Here is a 12,955-nt window from a genome sequence, read left to right on the forward strand (position 1 = left end):
GGTTAAATCGCTCCCCTACGTTCACAACATCAACCTTCCTCAGAAAGGAGCGGTGTGCACCACTGTTCTGTGGTGATGCCCCCGCTGGTAACCACTGCAGTGTTGTAAATGGCCATAGTAGCGCAGGAAGCTGCAAGTGACAAAGTGACAAGAAATCCACTTTAGTCTTCAGCTCTAACTTGTGCTCTACCATAGTGGCCTCTACCAGGAGTACATTTAGAGTTGCAGGTCAGCCATAACAAGTCATTTTCTTCTGCACACGTCACTATGATCTCCCATGGAAAATGGTGAAGTAGTTAGAAACACTTTGATAAAAAAGCAAAAGCAGACATTCTTCATCAGGCAGGAAGCAAAGGGTTCTTTAAAACTCTTTAATGACATGTTTCAGGTAAGCACAGCTTCTCAGACTAATCTAGTCTTAGGCAGTAATATTTGTTCAAATACTGTACAACCTAAAGCCACTCAATTCTCAAAGATTCAGAGTAAGTGAATCAGTGAGAGCACAGGACAGTTACAAGGCCTCGAGCCTATTTAGAAAAATCTATCAAATGCTTTGAGTAACACGATTATCCGTATTGTCGCATTCAGACCAAAACAATTTGACTTGTCTAGACCATCGAGTTGTGTTCCCCCCGCTTTCCCTCAGCAGAGGCATCAGCAGCTCTCCTCTTTGTAACGCAAGTACTACAAACATTTTCCTCATGGTCAGATGAGACAATAACTTCTAATATTCCCTTTCACGTGTTCAGGATCTGTGTTGTAGTCTATTGTTCAGTACAAATATATACAAGGTATTTCGACTTCTCGTTTAGAATCACGGTTACATTTGATCCTCAAAGCTGAAGACCATCTGTGATCTCCCAAATACAATCCCCGCAGCACGCAGACATCAATCCGTCTTACCTGAAATTCTTATTCTGACACCGACAGAGGATGTGACCTGAGCAGCTGAGGTTTACAAGAAGTCTGTGCGCTCAACAGTGAAGTGACACAGGATGTACGTCTGGATCCACGTCGCCTAAAAGAAAATGACTCCCCGCTAAAAGGCACAGAAGGCGTCCAGAACGGGACTTCAGTTTCGGGGGGGAGCGGGGGTTTTTTTTGGGGGTGGTGGTGTTACACAAAGACATACGTGTCCAGTTCCAGTGCCAGCAGAACACAAGCTGTCGAGATCTCTGTTTCAAACGTTTTTAAAGCCGTTTTCAGCACTAAACGAGCATCGCAAACACACGTCGCTGAAGGATCCACAGCCGTCAGTAACTAAACGGAGTAAATCAGACACGAATTCCACACGTGGGACTTGAACTGGGGCTCGTCGCCGCACCCCCCCCGCGAGCAAACCCGAGGGGTGGCCCGAGGGAAGGAGGCAGGGCCCCCCTTCTCTCCAGCACCTCCAGACGGGGGTTCTGCCGCAGCCGCCCCCCAGCCCCGCGTCTGCTCCGCCCGCCCGCCCCGCTCCGTGCGGAGAAGACCTTTCCCCGACACCGTCCACCCGGGAAGAAGCGGAGCCGAACCCCCGCGGGAAGGCGCCGCCCCCCCCCACCTCCGCCGAGCCGCGCCCGCCCCTCCCGCGCCAGGGAGGGCTCCGGCAGCGCCCCGCCGCCCTCAGCGCGGGCCGGGGGGCCCGGCGGGACCGGCCCTCCGCGGCGGGGCCCCTCCTCGGGGGCGGCTCTCCCCCCTCGTCGGGGCCGGCGGGAGGCGCTCGGCAGCGCCCGCGCCGTGCGGGAGGGCAGTCTGCGGACCCCCCGCGAGGGGTTCCGCGGCCCGGGGGGAAGCGCCGGGAGGGCAGCCGGCAGCCGGCAGCTCCCCCCCGCCGGCGAGCGTCTCTGCCGCAGGGCCGGCGGCCCCGCCGCCCCCCCCGGGTCTGCAGCGCCGGGGGCCGAGCGCGGAGCGCAGACGGGGCGAGCGGGCGCCCGCGCTGCCGCCTCCCGCGGGGCCCTGCCGGGGTTTCCCCGGGGACCACCGGCGGCTCCAAAGGCGAAGGAGCAGCCGCCCGTACAGCGGGAGGGAAAGCACCGTCCCTGGGGCCAGACCCAGCCCTGCCGCGGCGGCAGAGCTTGGCGAGGGGCGAATCCGCTCCCTTGGCCAAGGGGGGAGTGGGGCGTGAAGGGGCGCGCTGGGTCACCCCTCCTCCCCTGTCTTCAATGCAGCTTTAACTCCCTTCCCCGTACCCAGCTCCGCCGGAGCTTCACCAGAGGTTGATCCCAGCGATTAGATCTCTTGTTGTCCGGGCACTCGTGTGCAGGAACTCTTATTCTCTTCTTTAGGAACTCTGCTTTAATCTGGTGGGTTTTTTCCCACCCTACACTCCACCCTGAGCTGAGGGACTGTGGTCAGGCACTGGTCACAGAATTTTGTTTTAAAAAGAAACGGAAATCATCCATAGAACACCGAGGAGTTCAGAGCTTGTGAAGTGTGGAGGACGGTGGCGAACTGAGCTTCTACTGTTTCCTTCTTTGCAGGAAGAACCCGCAGCACAAGCTGGAACTCAAGCGCCGTGCACCTCCAGGTAAGCCAAGTTGTTTAATACAGCTCAAAGCGGGGGAAAACCCAACCCCAACCCAGCAACGGATAGAGAAAATGGGAATGAAATGCTTTCAGCTGCTGTAAGTGAAGAACACTGTATTTGCAGCTTGCTGCGTGTTACACTGCGCTCTCGCCTGTCTGAAGGGTGAGGTCTCGCCCTTGTCTGCGATGAGGTTGCTTGGCCGCTTCGAACTTGCGCTCGCTTTGTCAAATGTTTTCCAGCTGCACTGAGACACAACTGACGTGGTTTGTACGCTCCTGTGTCTTACATATTGACAAAACCGCTGTGTGGCAAGTGGATATTTTCATGAGTTGAGTAGGTTTTATTGAGAATTAGAGATGGTATAGTGCAGTATTACCGGATCTCTGTATTCTGCTTCCCCTCGTTCAGAGCTGGAGTCTTACAATGAAAACAGGGAAAGTATTCAGGTGTTACTGAAGTGTTTCTCAGCCTTTCCAACGGACACTTTGCCTTTTTTGGTGCTTTTTCTTGATTATTGGACTTGGAGGTTTTTTCTGCTTGAAATCCCAATGCAATAAACAATTCAGAGCGGAGCAGAGCCGTCATGGCAATTTAATGATAATGTGTTTTACTGCAAAGGATCGGGATTATGACATTATTAAGGAGAAATTGCACCTTGGCCGGGCCCCGCGCACCGCCCGGCTGCGGCGGTGGGAGCCCCGGCAGGGATGCGCGGCCGCGCCCGTCCCCCCCCCCCCCCCCCCCCCGCGGCCCCGTTATTACAAACTGCAGCGAAACGGCCGCGGGGAAAAGCAAATGCACACGCGGGTGCGCGCGCGCGCTGCCCACCCGGGACGTGGCGGGTCGCCGGCGGGACACTCCCCACCCCGCTCCCCGCAGCGGGGCTCGGCGGCGGCGGCGGAACCGTCTCCCGGGGGAGATGCTCCGCGTCCCGGGGCTGGAGCCAGCCGGGCGTCCCCGGCCAGGGCCCCCTCGCTCCGGGAGCTCCTGCGGGGGGGCGCGTGTGGGGTCGGCAGCCGGGGGCCTCTTCCACCCGCTTCGGTGCCGCCGCACGGGTGGGCGTGGGGCAGCAGCCCCGGGACAGCCGCTGCGGACCCCTCTGTCCCGGGAGGGGCGGGCCGGGACCGCCGCGCCTCTGCCCTGCGCCCGCCGGGGTCTCTCGGTCCCGCCGGCTGCCGCCCAGCGAGGGGGGTTCGGCGGAGCTCGGCAGGGGTGTCCCGGGACCCGCCCGAGGAGAGCTCCTGCGTGGGCAGCGCCCGGGCCGGTTCGCCTGGGCGGGGGCTGCGGCACCGGCACCGGGCCCGGCCCAGACCCGCCCCGCCGAGTCCCCGCCGCCCCCGAGGAGGGGCCCCGCCGCGGAGGGCCGGTCCCGCCGGGCCCCCCGGCCCGCGCTGAGGGCGGCGGGGCGCTGCCGGAGCCCTCCCTGGCGCGGGAGGGGCGGGCGTGGCTCGGCGCCGCGGAGGTGAGGGGGGGCCGGCGCCCGGCCGGGGCGGGGCGGCCCGGACCGGCCCGGAGCGGAGCAGAGCGGCGCGGCGGGGAACGCGGCCTCGTTCGCTTCGCTCCGGGCCCGGTCCCGGGTCGGAAGGGACCCCTCAGGGCCGTCCGGGCCGCCCCTGCCGCGGGCAGGGACATCTGCCGCTCGGGCGGGCCGCGTCCCCTCGCCCCCCGCGCTGAGCCGAGGGCTGCGCTGCCCTCCGCCCTGCCCGGGGCGAGCGGGCCTGAGGGGCTGCGGGGCTGCGGGCAGCGCTCGCCCGGAACGCCTTCCCGCGGGGGTTCGGCTCCGCTTCTTCCCGGGGGGGAACGGCGTCGGGGAAAGGTCTTCTCCGCACGGAGCGGGGCGGGCGGGCGGAGCAGACGCGGGGCTGGGGGGCGGCTGCGGCAGAACCCCCGTCTGGAGGTGCCGGAGAGAAGGGGGGCCCTGCCTCCTTCCCTCGGGCCACCCCTCGGGTTTGCTCGCGGGGGGGGTGCCGGGCGACGAGCCCCAGTTCAAGTCCCACGTGTGGAATTCGTGTCTGATTTACTCCGTTTAGTTACTGAGGGCTGTGGATCCTTCACCGACGTGTGTTTGCGATGCTTGTTTAGTGCTGAAAATGGCTTTAAAAACGTTTGAAACAGAGATCTCGACAGCTTGTGTTCTGCTGGCACTGGCACTGGACAGGTACGTCTTTGTGTAACACCACCACCACCAAAAAAAACCCACTCCCCCCTGAACCTGAAGTCCAGTTCTGGACCCCTTCTGTGCCTTTTAGCGGCGAGTCATTTTCTTTTAGGCGACGTGGATCCAGACGTATATCCTGTGTCACTTCACTGTTGAGCGCACAGACTTCTTGTAAACCTCAGCTGCTCAGGTCACATCCTCTGTCGGTGTCGGAATAAGAATTTCAGGTAAGGCGGATTGATGTCTGCGTGCTGTGGGGATTGTATTTGGGAGATCACAGATCCCACAAAGCCTTCAGCTTTGAGGATCAAATGTAACCATGATTCTAAACGAGAAGTAGAAATACCTTGCCCCGCCTCTCCCCCCTTGACCAGCTTTAAGGTTTTTAAGTGAATTGGCCTCTGTATTCCTCGTCCCTCTCATGCTGTCGCTGGGTCAAGAGGACTACCCACGGGTGTAAGTTCAGATGTGTGTCGGAGACTTTGCAGGACTGAGGGCAGGTTGATGAATAGCAAGGAGATGTTTCCTTTATAAACTTGTGGCTTTTATTCTGAGCTGAATCAAAGTGATTCATGTTCATGTCTGTCTTTGAAGCGTGGAAAGTGTCCCACAGCTCCAATCCTGGACCAAGTGCTTTCTGGGGAGGATGGCATGGTGGGCTGGTCCTCCGTCCCTGGGAATGACTCTCGGGGGTGGTCTGTTTTTCTAGAGCTGCTGAATTCTTGTGCAGAATTCAGCCCCTGCACGATTTAGTCCTGGTTCTGCAGAGCTGGTAATCAGAGGGGTGCCTGGGTCTCTGCTGGGGGGGTGGGTGCTGAGAGCTCGGCTGTGCCTGTGATTGCTGCTGCTGCTGCAGTTCCTGGATTCACATGTGGATGAAATCTGAACACAGTGTCTGTTACAGCTGTTCTCTGTCCGTAGGAAAATCAGATGCTGAGACTGAGCTACTTAACCTGAACCTGCTTTTTCTTCCAGGGAAAATGCTGCACGAGAGTAAAAGCCTTGTCACTGAGGAGCCAAAGCATTGGTTGGATGTTCTCTCTATCTGGAGAAACCTTCCTGGGCGTGAGGGGAAAAAAGGTGATGTCTCTCAAAAAAACCCATCGCCTCTGAAGAGACAAGAGATCTTTTGTCTCTTCTGTCTCTTCTTCTCTGACGAAGAGACAAATATTGCAAGTGAAAGACAGAAAGCAGACCAAGTGAGAGAGGCTGTGTCTGAGGAGTGTCAAGCAGAAGCTGAAGAGAGGGGTGTGGTACCAGAGAGAAAGAGCGATCAGGACTGCCGGACTGAAAGCAAGGCTTCCTTCAAAGTCCCTTCCAAAAGCAGCGGGGAGAAGCCTGTTGCAAGTGAGCAGCTTAGCTTCAGTTTGAGAGTTTCTTGTCGTTGTAGTGGAGCGGTTGCCAAAATACTTCCTTTGCAGGTATGCTAAAGTTTCTGTCTTTTAAAAGAATTTAGCAAAGCTGAAGGGAGATGTGTAGTTTGTCATTTCGACTGTGTGTTGTATGTTTTAGACTAACAAACTAATTGAAGCTTTTTCTGTATTTTCTCAAAAAAAAACCCCTTAACCTGCATTTACCTTGAACAAGTGGAAATACAAGGGCTGTTGTTAATTTCTGGGCACTGTTCCCCTGAGTATTTTCCAAATCAATGCCTTTTTCTTGAGGCTAAGTAAAGGTAAGAGGTTGAGGTGGCTGGGCTTGTGGAGTCCCAGGAGTGACCTGGTAGTAGTTTACAGCTACTTAAGGGCCGTTGCAAGGCCAGTGGAGCCGGACTCCTCTGGGTTGTGGCAGCCTGTGTAAAAGAAGGCGCAAAACCAGACTTGCAGCTTGGGGGGGGCTCTGGTTGGGCCTTGGGGAGAACTTGTTCCCCAGGAGGGTGGTGCAGCCCTGAAATGTGTCCTGGGGGTGGACCTTGGTCCTTGGGAGAGAGGGGCCCTTTCCACCCAGCACTCTTCCCATCTATAATACCTTTCTCCTGTGAGGAAAATAAAAAAGGTGAACAAAGAAACCCCGTGTAGCTGCAATTTCTGTAGATTTCTCTTACTTGAAGAGGACAGTAGTTTAACTAGATGATCTTTTTTCCCTACTAAAGCTGTTACCAAAAATTGTAACGAAGAAAACTCTCCAAACCAAATGATAGTTTAGAAAGCCGACATTGGTTTATTGCAGCGCCGGTTGCCTGGGGGATTTCTGCTCTTGGCATGCACACCGGGTTACAATCATGACAGGTATTTAAAACAGTTAACAAAGTTAGTTACGCCTACTGGTTCTACCCCTTAATTAACTCTTGGTTAATACTTTTCTTACTTCATCTTAAAGTTACAGTTCTCTTTTAATTCACCAGGCATGCCCAGAGAGTAGGGGGCTTAACTGGGTTGGGGCTTTTCTAGGTAGGAAGTGTGTTCCTTAGCATTAGAATGAGATTATAATGAGACGAGTTAACTCTAGGGCACTATTTTGGCAGTTCATTTTATTTTTCTACGATTCCTCCTTGTGCTAATCGTTATTGCTAGTTAGCAGAGAGTCAGTGAAGACAGTCTTTATCTCTAATATGTCTAAGTGCCAGGTGCAGTTGTTATGAAGTATCTTCTTTACATTCTTCTAATTCTTCTTACTTGCTTTTAACACTTATTTTTCAAGACGTCCTGTATCAATTTCCCCCTTTTCTTTCCCCTAAGCAAATTCTTTGGCTTTTAAAAGTGGTTCGTTATGTTTCATTATTATTTTTAGTGTCCACACTTGCCCAATAAGTTCCTTGCGTTTACACCAAAGGATAAGATTTACTACTGCTAATGTTGTCGTAGCTATTAGTAACACCAATATCGGGTGGTGTTCAAGATATTATGTTCAAGATTTTGGTAGCTGATGGGGAATACCCCCTAAACACATCCCACCAATTGTGCTCTCCGTCTGACCTCCCTCGTTCCACTGCTTGGTGTATTTCCTCACCATCATGATGGACAGTAATTAAAGTCTTTATTCCACTTTCTTCAACTTGTTTTAACAACCTTTTTAAATTTTCATGATGCAATAGTTTTCTTATTAGAGGGAGATTCATTCCAACAGGGGTGGGCTGTATATCCTGAATCAATGTATAATTAAACTGTAGCAATTGATAAGTAGTAACAGGAGCCGTGTAGTTAGAATCACATCCTGTAAGACTAACAAAGTTGCAAATGCAACTATTTGAATGGTTGCTCGTGTCCACCATTTGATCATCTACTTGTACAAAATCACACTGACTTCTCAGACAAACACATCCCATACCCCTGTGAATTATGATGGTTCTTAGGGTCTCGTTGGGATGCACCTCAAAGTGACAAACATTTTGTTCAGTGTCAAGACAAATATCTTGCCCTTTGATGGTGTTTCCTTCACAAATAAATCCTTGCTGGTCTCGTACGATACAGGCCTCGACATCAATAGTTTGCCACTTATTCCTGTTTTTCATAGCCCATACCCTATGTTCTGGGGGATAAAGTACAGTCCCATGGTAATTTAATCCTAGCGCAACAATCGGGTATATGTTATATACTAAAGCTTTATATATTGTCAGTACAAAAGCTGTAGCTGTGTTGTTAGTAGGGTCAAAGGTAAAATTAACCAAATGCCACCACGATTGGAATCTCCTTTCAAATTCCATTGCGTTATTCCATATCACCTTTCGGATTTCTTTTGGTAGGATTCCGTCTTCACCTTCCCTAATGATTGCAGCTGCTATTGTCTGTATCCATAATTGAGCTTGGATACAACTAAGTGCTGTAGAAACATTAGTTTGAGCCGCATCTAATGCATTTATAATTAGTGCCTTAATTAATTCCTTTCTCAAATCTTATTTCCGCTTTTAGTTGTTCCAATAAGTCTCACCCCAACAGAGGTTTTGGTGAGTTAGGTACAGATAAGAATTTGTGTATTCCCAATTGTTTTCCCAATCTAAATTAAGGAGGTTTATAAAAAATACCCCTTTTCACTTTGGCCAGTAGCTCCTTTTACCGTTACAAAACCATCATCCGTAGGTGTTAAAGCTTGGTTGATAGGTTTCATCTTGAGAAAATAAAATCAAGGACAGGGTGTGCCCTTTCTCTGTCATTCTGAGCAGCGGGGCTGCTGCCTCCGAGAAGCACCGTTGAGGCGGGAGGGGCCCCCTTGGGCGCTGGTTGGGGCACACACCACGCAGCACTGCGCTCGGGCCTCGTCACAGCAGTTTTTTTGGGCTCCAGCTCCATCCCCAGCCGGGGGAGGCCAGGGGACGTTTCCCTGCTTCCCCCCCATCCGGGAAACGCGGTACCGGCTCCCCCTCAAAAACCACATCAATTGCAACAAGGTATTCTAATTCAAGGTTCCATTGAAGGGCCATTTCTCCTCATCATCCGATTTATACAAAGGCCACCATTGATGACAATATTTTATTAAAGTCTTTCTGCTCACTCTTCCTCCTGGCAGCTCTCCTACCTCCTCCCAGTGAGCTAAAATACAGCCTAGAGGGCTCCTTTTCAATATTCCGCCCCTTTGTTTACCTCCCATAATGAACCCCCTGCCCGCAGGGGCTTATTCCTCAGCCTAAGAACACAACCTGATTGAACTGACAGCAATACTACCCTATCCAAGGCAAAAGACGCGAGGGCGTACTCGCCCCACAGCAAATGTACCTAAATTCAAGACAACTGTCGAAAAGGAAATAATGTACTTATGACACTCCAAACACTTAGCACGAACAAACAGGCAACACCAATGGCAAATCAGACAGGCACTCGTCCGTCCTCCACGCCAAATAAACCCATCACTACATCTACATTCCCCCCCCCCCACATACCAGAGACATTCCTACTGATTCCTTATACCTTTTATATTTCCACAAAGCACCTGCCTAAGCTGGCCTGAGCGCTCAATCCTATTTCATTTCCTTGACACTCACTACGCCAAAAATCATCTTGTCCCCAAACCGTCCTCAAACGTTCTGTTTACAACCAAAACATTCAAAAACATATATTGGGTTGCATGAAAAATCCTGATATCTGTGTATAGGACAATAAGGGTTAACAATCGGTTCGATTAACACAGTCCGTCATACGCTTCGTCCGTCTCCGGCCGCTCTCCTCGCGGAGAACGCGGAACCGCGGATCAGGACTCCGCACTCGCCCCGCAGTCCGACTGTGCCTCACTCACTCAAACACTCACCCAACTTACAACAACATTAATTGTATAATGAAGCACTTTTCACAGAATACACGGTACCGGGCACAAACAACTTCCTAAGTATAGACTGTAATGACTATCATAAAATGCCAATTAGAGCCACAATAATACAAATTTCAGTTCCCATGGGTTATAATAGTTGGTACAAATGATAGCACCCCCGCGTACTTCCCTTAATCAGGGATTCCCGTGTTCACATAGCTATCCCATACTCCTGCAATTTCAGCGAAGAGCACCCCCCACGTACTTCCCTATCCAGGGATTCCCACGCCCACGTACTTCCCTATCCAGGGATTCCCACGCCCACGTACTTCCCTATCCAGGGGTTCCCGCGCCCTCACTGCTGGATTCGAATCCCACCCGGGGCGAGCACAACGCTCTTTACCTCCCGTAGGACGTCTCCTCACCACTTACAGGTTCCCCTCCTTAACACACCGGGTCCGCTGATGGTCCGTGTCTGTCCCCGCAGTGATCGGGCGAGCGAGGGAGGTCCTGCGAGAAATCTCGGGGCGCGCCGAGGATGTCCCCCTCTCAGCCGGTCCCGCAGCCGGGCAGAGGGTCCCACCTGGGGTGCCAAAATTGACACGCGGAAACAAACTTCACAACTCACAGAGTTATAAAGCAGGCGTGTTTATTGCGGTCCCGGGTGCAAGGGGATTTCTCCTCAAAGCTTGCACACCGGGTTAAAATCACGACAGGTATTTAAAACAGTTAACAAAGTTAGTTACGCCTACTGGTTCTACCCCTTAATTAACTCTTGGTTAATACTTTTCTTACTTCATCTTAAAGTTACAGTTCTCTTTTAATTCACCACGCATGCTGAGAGAGTAGGGGGCTTAATTGGGTTGGGGCATTTCTAGCTGGGAGGTGTGTGCCTTAGTATTATAATGAGGTTATAATGAGACGAGTTAACTCTAGGGCACTATTTTGGCAGTCCATTCTATTCGTCCTTGTGCTAATCGTTATTGCTAGTTAGCAGAGAGTCAGTGAAGACAGTCTTTATCTCTAATATGTCTAAGTGCCAGGCGCAATTGTTATGAAGTATCTTCTTTACATTCTTCTCACTTACTTTTAACCCTTGTTTTTCAACATGTCCTGTAACAGCAACAACCGACTGAGTGTGTGCGATGGCGTGTGGGGACGTGGGAGTTGTCGTGGAGGAGTCTGAAATTTCATCAAGACTGGGATCCCAAACTAACCTCAGGTGATTTTAATAGTAAAAATGGACCCCTCGGAGGAGATTTTAGGTGCAAGTACAGGTCCACCTCAGTGTAACGAGTGACATTAAAACGAAGACAGGCACAGACGGACTTTAGTGTGAGTGACCAGTCCGTGACTGCGATGTGACTCTGTCTTTGTCGCTGTTCCGTACGAAGGACCCCGCGTGTGTCCCAGGGGTGCGCTGGCTGATGGGCAGTGCCCGGCACCCCGCTCTGCAGAGCGGCGATACGGACCGAGGTCTCGGCCCCCGGTGCTGACGGGCGATGTGCACAGCGGGCGAAGAGCCCCGGTGTAGGGACCGGGACCGCACCCGCAGCCCGCCCGGCCCCGCCGCCTCCCGCGGCCCCCACCCGCGCCCCCGCCCGCCCCTTCTCCCCCGCGGGTCTGTCCCCGCGGCAGCTGCAGCGGGATCGCGCTGCTGCCCGTCCCCAGCGTGCGGGGCAGGGCTGCGCACACGGAGCCCGAGGGGTCCCGTCCCGGCACACAGAGCCCGGCGGAGACCTGCGGGGGGACGGGCGGGAGCGGCGGCAGCAGGAAAACGCTCCCGAGCCGGTCCCCTCCCGGGGCCGGCCCGGGCCGGGCTTCCCGAGCGGGGCGCGCCCCCGGGAGCGGGGCGAGCCCGGGCGCGGCTGGCTACCGAGCCCGGCTGGCTACCGAGCGCGGCGGCGGGGCCGGGCCGGCGGGCAGCGCCGAGCACCAGGCGCAGTCTGCCGCGGGTGCGGCCGAGGGCCGGCGCGGGCTTCGTCCCGGCCGGCACCGTGCGCCTCCGGGGAGCGCCGGGACGGCGGCAGCCGGCGCGGCCCCTCGGCCTCGGCGTCCTCGTCGCCGCCCGGGACACGGGGATCCCCGGGGCGCTCCCCGGCCCCCGGCAGCGTCCCGCCCCCCCACCCCCGCCGGAGCGGGGCAGGACGCGGAGCTGCAGCGCCCGGTGCGCGGTGCCGAGGGGCCGGTTCCTGCCCGCCATCGCGCTGCCCGCCCCGCCCGCCCCTGCCGCTGCGCCCCGACCGGCCGGGGGGGCTCGGCTGGGCCCGGCTCGGCTCGGGTCGTTTCGGCTCGGCTCGGCTGCTCTGGGCTCGGCTCGACTCCGCTCGGCGAGACTCGGCACGGCTCGGGTGATTTCGGCTCCGCTCCGATCCCCTCGGCCCGGCGGGGACTCGGCGGGACGGGTCTGGGCCGGGCCCGGTGCCGGTGCCGCAGCCCCCGCCCAGGCGAACCGGCCCGGGCGCTGCCCACGCAGGAGCTCTCCTCGGGCGGGTCCCGGGACACCCCTGCCGAGCTCCGCCGAACCCCCCTCGCTGGGCGGCAGCCGGCGGGACCGAGAGACCCCGGCGGGCGCAGGGCAGAGGCGCGGCGGTCCCGGCCCGCCCCTCCCCTCCCCTCCCGGGACAGAGGGGTCCGCAGCGGCTGTCCCGGGGCTGCTGCCCCACGCCCACCCGTGCGGCGGCACCGAAGCGGGTGGAAGAGGCCCCCGGCTGCCGACCCCAAACGCGCCCCCCCGCAGGAGCTCCCGGGCCGAGGGGGCCCTGGCCGGGGACGCCCGGCTGGCTCCAGCCCCGGGACACGGAGCATCTCCCACGGGAGACGGTGCCGCCGCCGAGCCCCGCTGCGGGGAGCGGGGTGGGGAGCGTCCCGCCGGCGACCCTCTACGTCCCGGGTGGGCAGCGCGCGCGCGCACCCGCGTGTGCATTTGCTTTTCCCCGCGGCCGTTTCGCTGCAGTTTGTAATAACGGGGCCGCGGGCGGGGACGGGGGGCGGAGCCGGAGCGAAGGGGCGGAGCCGGAGCGAAGGGGCGGAGCCGGAGCGGGTGGTCGGAGGCGGGGCGGGGGGCGGAGCCGAGGCGAGGGGCGGAGCCGGAGCGAAGGGGCAGAGGC

This window comes from Gavia stellata, chromosome 18 (assembly GCF_030936135.1).
Source record: "Gavia stellata isolate bGavSte3 chromosome 18, bGavSte3.hap2, whole genome shotgun sequence".
NCBI lineage: Eukaryota > Metazoa > Chordata > Aves > Gaviiformes > Gaviidae > Gavia > Gavia stellata.